Here is a 12,652-nt window from a genome sequence, read left to right as displayed (position 1 = left end):
GGCGGGGGCGGAAGGGCTCAGCGCTCCGTGGCGGCAGGAAGCCGGGCCGGGGGCCGCCGCCGCGCTGCCCGCGCTCCGCCCGGGGCTGCCGGCTGGGGGCTGCCCTCCGCGCCCGGCCCGGCCCGGTCCGGCCCGGCCAACGCGGCAGGGAGCTGCGGCCCCGGCCCCGGGCGGGAGGGCTGCGGCCCGGGGGGCCGGTGAGGGCGCTCGGCCCCCTTAGCTCCTCGCTGGGGCCGGGCGAAGTGCTCTAAGGACGGAGCAGCTCGTGGGGCGGGGGCTCGCCTCCGCTTTCCCTTAGTTCCCTTTAAAAAAAAAAAAGGCAGTATTTGTAACTTGCTTTTGATTTTTCCGAGGGAAGAAATAACTTCTCTTGCAGCCGTGATCGACTGGGAGAAGACGGATTTCGTGCGGCTGGTCTAGATCCGTGTTGATGCAGGAATTGGCCTCGGTGGGCTGCGGGGGGAGCGGGGAAACGAGTGTGGCTGCTGGAGGGGTGGTACTGTACTGGGGGAGAGGAGGGCGCCGGGTTTGGCTTCCGAGGAAGTTTGGAGAAACCTGCTGGGCTTAGGGACCTGTAGCATTTAGGGAAGCCCCTGGAGAAGTCACTACCCTTGGGGTGGTAGTCGGTCCTTGCGAAGAGACCTGCTCCTGAGGGTTCACTTGGGTGTGAAGAGATTACCTGGCCTGTAGGGCTGAACCTGCGTGGAAGGGGTTTTACCGGGCTGAACATGGCCCTTCCAGGGTGGCGTCATTTCAAGGGAATGAATGAGACTTGAGATCACAAAATGTCTTCTAGCTGTAGTCAGAAGTTCACTAAGTCAGTGAAGTGCTCTGTATTTACTGCTATAGATACTTACATTCCTTAGAGCAGCATTGTTTTGCAGGTTTTTTTTTAACCTTACGCTATTCCTTAGGCAGCAGAACTCCGATACTGTAAGGCATTTAATATTCACAACTTAAAGTCCGTATGAGGAGGGTGTGCTTAGTACCACCAGGAAAAATATGAATGAAGGTATTTTCTTGGCACTGAGATCACTAATACGCCTCCTTTGCAGATTGGTATGTTTGCGTTGCTGTTATACTTCTGTAGAAGTGTGAGAACACAACTTTCTGAATGTTGTTTTCATCTAATGAAATAAGCAAGCGCTTATGAAACACTAGATTTAATACGCTGCATAATAAAGAATATGAAACAGCAATTCATAATGTAAGGTTCTTTAGGCAGCTTTAAAAATCTGCCGTTTGATCCAGTAATCTCCGAAGAAATTTTAAGAACTCCCTGTGCACAAACACTTTCACGGACCAAGGATGGAGAGCACACCTGGCAATACATACTGGTGAGGGAGCAGGTTGCTTTACTTGCTGGCTTGCCTTGGAACAAATGGCTCCCCAGAGTCAAAAAGAGCAGTGGTTTGAAAGGTGCTGTGCTGTTTAAATGAATACTTTTCTTGCTTCCCCTGCACATTCTATTTAAAGTATTGTTGAAAGAGGTCAAAAGGTCTTTTCTTTCAGGTATGCAGTTTTGGGTCAGAGTCTAGGCTCTCGACTATAGACTCTGCTGCACCCTCAACAGTTATTCACAGAAGAGAAATTAACTGCTGGATTAGAATATTTTAGTGGGAGTTAATGTATTATTGCATTAATACAGAAAATTCGGGAGGCTCATGATAGCCAAACAGTGACACTGATGAAATTTGGGTTTGGCTGCTGCTTTCTTATTGTGGATTGTATTGTTTACAGTGGCTCACTTAAAACAAGGAAACGTAAAAAAACCAAACCCATTCATTTAATTTTCAAAAAGGTTTAAATAAAATATGTGCTTTGTAGTAATACTTGGAAATTAATAACGTTTAACATTGAGACTGACCTTGTGATCGGAGTTGGAGACTAGAAGGTGGGAGACCTGGCTCCTTTCCCCAGCTTGTACAAAGACTTCCTGCGAGTAATAAACTCACTGAATAAAACTTGCTGAAATAAAAATCACCAAATATCTTGAGTTTACTAGTTTGTATGATGAAAGGCTAAAATTAGCCTTAAGGTAAAGAAACCCTTTTTAAGACTGTCAAATTACCATCTTCCACAGTCTGGGGTCAGAGAAGACCCAAGTGGAATTATTACTCTTGATTCAAGTCCAGAAATGAAACTACCCTAATTTGTATTAGATGAGGATGTCTCCCTCTTGACACACATTATTTTTGGATGAATATGTGAGTGCTGGCAAAATCCCAGGAGTGCAGAACTAGGACTGGCGTTGTTCGTGCATTTTGCGTAACGTGCTGGATGTTTTCAAAGGAACCCAAGGTCATTCAAGTCATAAGAATTTTGAGGAACTTTGCAAGTGCTCTCACTTTTTCTTGTCTGTAGTACGTGTGCTACATAAGTGTACCGCTAGTCTGTAGCCATTTTTTACCGAGGGCTGTACTGTATTTTGGCTGACCTTAACTTCCAGAAAGCTCTTGACATTTGTTGTCAGGTAGATATTGGCACCTCTGGTGGAACAGTGTAACCAGTAGCACGCTAAAGTGGTATTTATGTTTCATGTGAATCTGTGGTAGATTGTCATTGCATGGACCTAATTCACAACCATTTAATCTTGATTATGGATGTGTCACAACAAAGGAGGCTAAAGCAAATAGAGAGCAAGGGTTAGTCTAAGCTGGATAAATGCAATTGCATGGTGACTAGGATACTCATCCTCACTTTAGAATAATAAAAAACAACAGCCTGTTGGAGCCATATTCTCTTTAAAGCTCTCTCTTTTTTTTTTTTTTTTTATTTTTATCAGAGCACTCAAAATGTGATAAATATTTTGATATTGAAACTTTATTTATCCCTCGCCTACCTCAGCTGTTGAAATGGAATAGCGTAATATGTAAACAGTCTGATCTTTCTGCTTTCTTTTAACTGGCAAGAAGTAGGAAAGGAAGTACAGGCGATACCACTGGTGCCTACATACTATGATTCATTCTATATGTCTACTGTGAAACTTGTAGAATCCTAATAAGTTTCCAGTGTCAGAGTCAGCTGCTTTAGCAATTGCAGGTACATCATTGCAATTGCAGCCTACACAGACTTGTCCTTAGTCACCTATTGCAACTGCCCAGGGAGGAGTGGGTCTTAGTTTGAAAACTAGTGTCTTCCTAATAGAAGTCAAATGTCTCCCATGTTGCCTATGAAGGAAGTAGGGCAAACACCACTTAGCCAGAATTCTTCAAAATTTACTTTTTCTTCTTATTCCAGCAGAAGAAAAACAGCTGGCGCAAAGGAGATTCCAGACAAAAGGAAGGATCATCATCCTGAATACAGAAGACTGAGTTGCATTCTGAATTTTCATTACCATATGTGTTTTGTTTGAGTCCTATTTACCCTCTAACAGGAGTTTATTGAATTCTAGTTCCCTCTATCAGCAGGTTGAAAATACAGGAATTGTAGAAGTGACAAACTATTGCTCAGTGGTGCCCCATTTGCTACGTCTGGGAAGAGTCCCAAGTCCTCTTCAGTGAGAGTGATGGGGTGGGATGTGCTGCACTAGCATTTGTTCAAGGTATTTACTAACTACACAGCAAACATAACCGGCAGCTTGGTGCACTGAATAGCATGCTTCTATCCCTTGCAAATCAAATTAAGAAAGGGACAAATCCTCATCGGAAGAGGGACACACCAGCACTAAGTATCATTGTGACTTAGCCAATCCCAAAGCTCACAGCCTGTTAAGCTGTGTTTCCAGTATGACGGTCGATGTCAGGACCTGACACTTTGTCCTTCATTCCCTGAGCATTTTGTACTGTAGTGTGGTGAACCTCATCAGAACTGATGAGTAAAACCCTGCCAGAAAATATTTGGTGTTTGCTTTTTCATCTGGGCCAGCTCTGTGATCAAATTTACCATATGCCCACATGCCACGGAGGACTCTGTGAGGAGTGAAAGCCTGCAAACCAAGACTAACTTAATCTGAGGTCTCGTGGGACACGAAAGCGTGGCATGGGCAGAAGCCTCTAACCTTGGCAACAGAAAGCGTTATAGACAGGAGTGTGTCTGAAATTACGCTCTTTACGCAGACAGAAATGCCTGTTACATTGGTCCTCTAATGCCAAAGTCCAGTTATTCCTTGTGGATGTAGGTGACTACATCAGCTCTTATGAGTAACTGGTGTTTGCTGATGGCAGAAGTGGTGTATGCCCCTCAGTTGGGGAAATGTGTGCCGGTCTCTGTTACAGTAGAGTTATGATGATGATGGTGTGAAGGACCTAAAACCACATTTTCCACCTACCAGGAGGACATGTCAGATACCTGGTTATAATTTTTTTATCAGATCTGCAGAGCTTTGAGTCATGCTAGACAAATGGGTACAGCATAGGTATCTGGCTTTGCTGATACCCACCCTCGCCCAGCAGTATAAAAGTGGATGGCAGCAGCAGCATCACCTCTTTGAAGCCATATTGACCAAGAGTGCTGAACTTTATTGAACTCCCTGTGACGGGGATGGAATTGGTACGCTCTGATCCCCTCTGGGTGCAGAAGTGTTCAGTCTGTTGATCCCAAACATGCTTTGGCATGAACTAGCTTAGAGTGGCAGCTAAGGGCTCGCCCAGGTAAGCAGGCAGAATTGGCTGAGCTCTCGTCTGCCTCCAGAGCTGACCCACTTTATTCAGGACAGCGAGACGAATGAAAGAAAAAGTGCAAGTAATTCTGGTGTGATACAGAAGAATTAAAGCATATGTTCAAATATTAAGTATGCGTCCAAGTGGTGTTATAAATCAGGGCCTTGTCTAGCAGTGTTGTGTTTTCCAATCCCTCACTAGGATTTTATTTGCAAAGGCACAAGCTATAACTTTGATGCACAATGAACACAGATAATCAGTAGCCTGCCATAGTCAGCTGCAGGGATTGCTGCTATGTAGCTCTTTGCTCACTGTTTTTGTATGCTCCCCTATGTGTCTGTGGTATATATTCCTCATAGTATCTTTACTGTTAAGAGAACCTGCCTGTACTGCAGGAGGAAGTGGCCCACGAGATTTATCTCCCTTCTCCATGAGAAAAATATATTTGTGAGTGGTTACTTGGGGAGTTTGGGCTAAAACATCATTTACAATACAGATGTGTACAGGCTGTCAGGATGGATTTAAAGGGAGAATTTGGGGGGTGGGGGTGGGGAAGTAATTCATAATAATATAATCCTCACTGAATAGTAAGCAAAGTGAGGCAGCTTCCTACCATTTGGGACTTGGAAAAATTTCTTCCTAATAAAGAGTAATGCAAGGTTTCTGACATGGACAAATTAGAGACACAGCAGGGAAGCAAAACTAGCAAAAGAGATCTGAGGTCTGTAGTGATGCTTGGGAAATGAGGCAGCAAGGCTGATAGCCAACTAACAGAAAGAAAAGTTAGAAAGGTTTTAATTAATTGAGTGTATATGAAAGCAGTGGGTGGGAGAGTGTGTTCTAATACAGGAATAAGCAGGGATTGGAGGAGAACATGGGATGGAAACAGCAGGGTATAACAAACCAAAGAACTAATTTAAACCTCCGTGCACTGGAGGGAAGACTCCAGGTGAGGCTGTGATGAACACCTCATCTGGGCTTGCAGATCTGTGCCCTGATGGAAAGTCAGGGCAGCCCTGCAGGTAGGTAGGGGCAGCAGGTGGAGACAAATTATAGGGGAAAGAAGAAAGCAAATAATGATTCTGTGCCAGACCCAATCTTCATTCCTCTGCTTTTCCTTCTTTTCAAACTCTGTTGCTTTTTGTCTTGTTTTGGATGGTAAATAGCCTGGAGGCAGTGAGGTGCAGAACTTTTAGTGTACTCTAATGCACTCTGTAACATGTGGCCACTAATTCTCTGGGTGTTCAGCCTCATTGCATACTTGTATCACTGTAAGCTACCATAAAAAAAGAGAAACTTGTCCTTTGCTCCCCTGTCCCTTCATTACTTTGTGTTTTATAGGCCTCAGGGAGATGGGGAATTTCCAGCTCTGCACCGTGCTTTCTAGGATACCAGCTGATGTGATTATTAGCATCAGTTTTTTTGGCTATTCTGAAGTAAGTAAGTGCCTCTCAACAAGAACAAAAATACCCTGTGTCCCTCAATGAAAACATACTTGCATGTCTTGTGATGGTCAATTTTGGCTTGTGGTGTATTTCTCAGAAGTTGAGATAATGCTGCAAATGGCTGTGAGAGGAGTAAAAGCTGCTATGTTTCTTTGGATTAATTGTTGGTCTGTAAATTGAAGAAAAGTGCTATGAAGGGAAAAACTGCTGATATTTTTATATTAACTTTTATGTCCATGATATCATACTTAGTTACCAGCTGCAATGACATCAACCCTTGAGTCTCTGCTATTTGCAGAATCCCAGTATTGGTGCTTTTGGATTTTAACTTGCCTTTTTATCTATAATTTCTAAATTATTAGTGTCTTCAGCTGAACAGAAAATCCATGCATAAAAATTTTGGAGAAACCATTTTGTCAGAGAACATGTGAATTCATGAACATTGATCGTGAAGTATTTACAGGAGTGTACTGGCTTGGACAAGTTTTCACTGTGTTCCCCTGGTTACTTAGAAGAGCCCCAAACCTGCTACTTTCTGAGTGATCCAGCTGGTATCTGAGGAACCAGAGATTAAATCACCTTTTCTTTGCCAGGTTTGGTTCAAACTTAAATGTCACTCTTCCACATCTACAGATTTGGATTTCTATGGTCCACTTAATAGTTAATTTTTAAGTTGAACAGCTCCCCAAAAGAAGATAAGGGTATACAGGCCTGATCTCCACCAGGTGGTTCTGGCTGTGCCTCGGTGGTACATGCTTATGCTGCATGGTACACATGATACTACATGCAGTGCAACCTGCTGTTTTCATGATGTAAAATTCTGATCTAAACCAGGGAGATGATTTGTATTCAGGACTTTGAGGTCTTGAGTACTAATGAGGCTACTGGCCTGTGTAGTGCTCTGTGGGTTAGAAAGTTAGAGTATAAGGGAAAAGACATTTAAAATACAAAAGCAGGTGGACAAAATCCTGTCCAGCTCTTTTAGACACATTTCCCAACCCTTTTGTAAGTTGTACTACATTAACTACTATATTTACACTGATGATTTTGTTACATCAGTCTGCCTACATTTGTTTGAAATGCATCCACTGCATTTGTCAATACATTTTTTCCTACAATAAACTGTTGTATCTTTGTGTGTTATATATAAGATTCATATTTTAAAAAGTCACTGTTGTCACACTTCAGCTCTGATTTTAATGCCTATACCTGGCTTTTGATGTGTGAAATTGAGCATCATGTTGTTATGTGACAAAGGGTTGATGCACATGATACCACAGCAACACAAAGTGGTATGAAAAAAAAAATCTCAATGAAGGCTGTGAAGAAAGGAAACCTGTGCAGGAGATCTTTACTCTCAGCTAACCCTAAGGAAAAAGCTTATTGCTGCTTTTGTAGCCCTTTTATCTTTCATGTATTTTATAGCAGAAAACCTAGAAAAACAGTGCTCAATTAAAATTTTTTTCCACAGCTGACTTTGAATAGCCACAGGAGATTTTGACTTTTGTGATGTTTGGGGTTTTTTCCAGACATCACCTAGCTAAGTGTGAAACCTCACCCACAGAGAATCCTATGAAATCAGCTTAATGTTACAGAGGCAGATATTTTTTCCCCTTTTCTTTTGATTACTTTTGAATGCAGGATATGATCTTAGCACTCACTGTGGCATTTCTCATCTATCTGAATATGAAGTATGTTCCTTGTATTTTCTGAAATGTCTGTATTTCCTATTGCTCATTTAATTTCTGAAATATTTTTCTGTACTAGACTTGAAATCTATAATGTGTTAATTCCATAGCTCAAAGCCAAACAAAACCATTTTTAAAAAGCTTCACTGTTGCCCATTTAACTTCCTGTAGTTGAAGGATAGTTCCACTAACGTTATTTTCCTCAGCCTCCTTCCCATTCCCTGAAAATTATGCTTAGACAAAACATGACCACTGAACCTGGTTTTAGACTGTACTTGGTTTCAAAATCTGTCAGGCTGACAATCACTTGCTTTTTAAACCCAAAATGATTGTCTCTGAATTAGGGAAAGACCTCTGGGAGCATTGGGAAGAATGTCAGAGTAACATGTGAAGTAATAGTTTTTCAGGGAAGAAATGGGTAAGAAAATAGAAAGCAATAATCATGCCATGACTTAAATCCATAGTGCACCCACATCTTCAGCGCTGAGCGAAGACTAATTCCCCTGCACCTTACCCCCATCTCAGAAAAGATGTAGTAGAACTTGAAGGGTACGCAGAAGAGTGATAAGGCTGGTTATAGTATGCAATAGCTTTTGCTTAAGAGACGTTTCAGCAGCTTGGAAGAGAGTTGAGAGAGGAGGGGTGTAATAGAGGAATACAAACTCTCTAATGGCGTGGATGAAGTGAATGATTTTTCAGTTTCTCACAATAAAGAAGTGGGTGATAACAAGTGAACGTCATCCTCAAGTTATAAATGGAAGAAAAGAAATTGCCCTTTCCCTCAGCACCCTTAGTCCTGGAAATCAGGCTGATTTTCCTGCTGCAAATTGTAACCTTTCTATGAAGGTTGTTTATAAAACAAATACATACCCATGAAAGTGTACTTATTAACCAGTGTTCCTAGTAATCGCCTACTAGAAGCCCCTTTTCAGAGATTCAGCAGTCAGCTAAGTTATGTATGAATACTGGACACTTTATAAGGTGATTGTGGAGAATGTTCTTATTGTTCAGGGCAGCAGTTTAAAGAAAGAAGTGTTTCATTTCAGAAAGCTAAATTACATGGCTGATCCGACACGACTGATTCATGTACCTATACACTACTGGCTGTAAAATAGTTCTTTAGAGAAGAACAGCCATACTGTGTTAGACAAAACATCTATTTAACCTAGTATTTTACTTCTCAGGTAACCAGCAGCATGTACTTAGGAAAACGGTGTAAGAACAGGGAAAGCATACAAGTGCTATTTCCCCAGTGCGTACAGACACATTCAGTTCAGGGACTTCTGAAGCCACAGAAAATAGTTTTGTGTTTAATGGTCCCGATGGATAAATGGAGCAAATGCAGCTGATGTGTTCACACATTACAGCAGCTTCTGAATAACCATGGAAATGTTGCTTTTCTGCCTTTTGAGCTCTGGTTAATATGTTAATTTCCCCCCAAAAGACCTTTTGTACGTAAAGTGCATGTTTTCAGTTTGTCCGTATTAGTATGTCACCCATGTACAGATAAAGTCTCAGGTGTTTATCTGACTTACCTGCCTTTGTAGGCATTACAGTATAGGGACATAATATTTATACCGTGCAATCAGGGGAAGTGATTAATTATTGAAGGTACCACTGAATTGGAAAACAATGTGGATTAGCCTATCTGTTGCACTTTAAACTGTGATCCATGGATTGTGTCATCTGTGGAGCATGCATAACATAATGACAAAGGTAACTAAAAAAGTAGACCTCTTCTCACTGGGCTTAAATTTGCCATATGGGGACATGTAGCTCCATTGGAAAATTTCTAGGCATCTGCAAACTGAGATGGAAAAATGTATTAAGAAGGGAAGATCAGCAAGGAGGGTGGGGAAAAGCTTCCCGTCATGTTCAATAGAGACCTCTCTATCCGTTTTTTTTCTTTTTTTTTTTTTTTTTTTTGACAGGCCACCCAAACTTCTTGAAGAAAAACAGTGATCTGCTAACTTTCTGAGCAAAGCAAACCCACAGGCCAGCTTGTGCAGTGTTGTCCCAAAGGTTTTCAGTTAGAAGCAACCAAAACCAAACCTCAGCTTTGAAGATTTGGTTCCTGTTTTCCTGTTGTCCTCATTTGTTTATTTGCACTCCCAAATACTTGTGGGTACAGTTTTGTTTCGCTTGTTTACAGTGATTTGATAAACTGCCTTTTTATGTTTGACATAACATTGGGTGAGGAAACAGTGGTCAGGAAGGTATTGCCAGAGAGATAGCCCAGCTACTAGCCTAGTGTTCCTGGTCTTTCCTAGAAAAGACAAAAAGCCATGAGAAATGAAAAGATGCGTGACATATCTGCAAATCTCAGGTTACGTAAGAAGTGGGCAAGGGTCTGCTCCAAGTCCCTGTGGAGTGGTGTGCAGCCATAGCGTCTGTCTCCCAGGCCCTGAACTTTGGAACAAACGCCCATGGACGCAGCCGCAGCCCATAGGCACGGCAATCCTCTAACAGCTGTTCCTCTCCAGGATGTCTGTGAAGTGATCGTAGAGATTGTAAATTTAACAAATTATTTTAAAAATCGATCTCTGAAGTACCGCAGCCCTCAAAAGGAAGGAGCTGCTTCCCCTGTATAAACCACCTGGGAGACAGCTGAAAACCTCCTCCGTACTGACTGGCGCTACCGTTACCGGTCCCAGCAGGAATGGGGACTGAGTAAGCAGCCTTCCTTTTTTTAGGCTGTTGGGCTTTCCCCTTTACGTCTGCACCTACCAAAAGAGAAAAAAAAAAAAAACAACCAAAAAACCCAAACCCTCCCTTCCTTCCTATGCCGCACCAAGCCGTTGATGCTCCGGAAAACCAGGAGGCGGGGGAGCGGGGCTGAACCCCTCTCGCGTCCTGCTCGCTTTACCAGCAGCCAGGTGCCGACTGGCACCAGTTCAGGCAAACCGTGCCGCCCCGAACGGGGGGAGAGGGGCTCGCACCCCGCCTCCCGCCACCCGCTCCCCCTCACGGCCGGCCGTTGGCGCCCGCCCCGCTCACGGCTCTCCCAGCAGCCCCCGCGGCGGCCACGGCGCCGTTCCCCCGCCCGGGGCTGCTGGGAGATGTAGTGTGCCGGCGGGGGGGCCCTGGGGAGGCGGGACGAGAGCGATTTCGTCGGGTGCCGGCGGGCCGAGGGTGGGCGCGGGCATGGCGGCCGGCGCCGCCAGCGCCGTCCCTCGCTCGCAGCCCCCTCGGGCGGCTGGCCTGCGCGCCGGCAGGCTGGGCGGCGCCGGGGGCGCCTCGGCGAAGGCTGGGTGAGGCGCTCGGGCCTCTCGCGCCACAAAATGGCACCTGCTGGTTGCGGCGGAGCGAGCGGGCAGCCTCGGCGGCTGCGTCTGAGCGCAGAGCGCAGTCGCGTACCTGAGGGGGCGCGGACTGCCCTGCGGCCGTGGTGGCGGTGGGGCGGTGACACCTGATAAAGCAATAGGCAGCTGGCACAGCGACGGGGGTCCTGAAATGATTTTGCTGAGCCTAGAGCTTAGGTGTGCCCCTAGGATGACATTTCCATGAGCGGGAGAAGCACCTGGGTGCTTACGTGTGAGCAGATTTCCACCCCCTGAATTTCACGGTGCCGGGATTCAGCGTCACAGGCCATGCTACAACCAGACCTGCTTCTCCGTGTTGCCGGGACTGGTGTCTCTTTTTCCACACCTGCGATGTTTAAAGCTTAAATCATCCGCAATTCCTGGCTTGCCTTGTGTTCCCCCCAGCCTTGCCTTTGGTGGTGGTGTGCTTTCCTCAACTCTTTTGGTATCGGAAACAGACCACAGTCCCTCCTCCTTTAGGAGAATCCTGTCTATTTCCAGTGAAACAGTTTGGAGATCCCTAGCCAACCCATATTTGCTACATGTTCTAATCCTAGCAGTCTCCCAAGCATCACCTCATCAACATTCGGCTGTATCTCACACACACCTCTTTAAGGACAGATTCTCGGCACTTGTCACCACTGACTTTTCATGCATTACTACCTTCAGCACTCCCAAAACTCAGCAGTCCTTCCTACTCAGCAAGCTGACCACTGTTCTATTATTTTCCCCCTTACTAGCCTCTTCAACTTTTTTTACTTCACCTCTTTACATCTTAAAAATCAATCCTTTACTTGCCAGTCCCACTGCTAAAATGGTTATCTGTGTCTCAGTCATTCCCCACTGACCTCAGAAATCTAAGGAAAGGCTTTCCACAGAGGAGGTTGCCCAGACGCTTGAATATCAGGATAATGAAATGTGTAGGAGATTACGAGAGGCTGGTGACCGATCAGTTCCCAATACAGCAAAGCTGGAGAACCTCTTAAGCATCAAGGTTATAAGAATGGAGAATGCATTGTTAATGACCCATAGGATCAGCTTCTTTCTTGATTCTTTCTGTTAGGTCTGGAAAACTGGGACAGGAGGACCTCTGATGCACACGCCTGCTGCCCCCTCAGATAAGCCTCTGTGAGGAGGAGAGACGACAGTAGTCAAAGCTGGGATAATAAAGCACATAGGAATGCAGTTTGCCAGCCTGACTTAATGCAGGTCAGGACTGCAGTATAAGAGAGCCTTCTGCTGCATGGGCCTAAACAGGAGCTAGTGGGGAGGAGAAGAGGGGTAGCAGCAGCATTTTACTGGCACTAGTCCTCCCTGACTTCTTTTCCTTGGCATTTGGAGGGTACTGGCCTGAATGATGCCAACCATTAAGTTACCCACTGTAACTCACTAAAAGGTTACTGTAAAATGCAGAGCTCCTCTAACAAGAAAATATGGGAGTACCTTGGCCACAGGCAGAATTCTTTCCAAACCCATACAAATAGTGGGTGACTTAACTACTCTTCCTACATCTTGCTGAACATTCAAATATTTAGGTCTGTCTCCACAATTTACTAATGTTTGTTGTCCACCTCTTCACCAGTTCCCTTTCTCTTGTATTTCGCTTTCATATGACT

The 12,652-nt window shown here is 44.5% G+C and overlaps 1 long non-coding RNA gene across 3 annotated transcripts; it reads left to right on the top strand.

Moving 5' to 3' along the window:
* Window positions 1–83: 83 nt before the first annotated feature.
* Window positions 84–5,250, top strand: LOC115340752. Of its 3 annotated transcripts, none has more exons than XR_003923159.2 (3): window positions 84–448; window positions 915–1,012; window positions 3,241–5,250. It is a non-coding gene; the product is annotated as an uncharacterized LOC115340752 (long non-coding RNA). The 3 variants fall into 3 exon arrangements; XR_005932268.1 differs by having other exon boundaries at window positions 915–1,059; window positions 3,244–5,250; XR_003923158.1 differs by having other exon boundaries at window positions 915–1,059.
* Window positions 5,251–12,652: the final 7,402 nt, after the last annotated feature.

This window comes from Aquila chrysaetos, chromosome 4 (genome assembly GCF_900496995.4).
Source record: "Aquila chrysaetos chrysaetos chromosome 4, bAquChr1.4, whole genome shotgun sequence".
In the NCBI taxonomy this organism is placed as follows: Eukaryota; Metazoa; Chordata; class Aves; order Accipitriformes; family Accipitridae; genus Aquila; species Aquila chrysaetos.
Note: the sequence above shows the minus strand (reverse complement) of the source record. Positions and strands in the feature narration are given on the sequence as shown.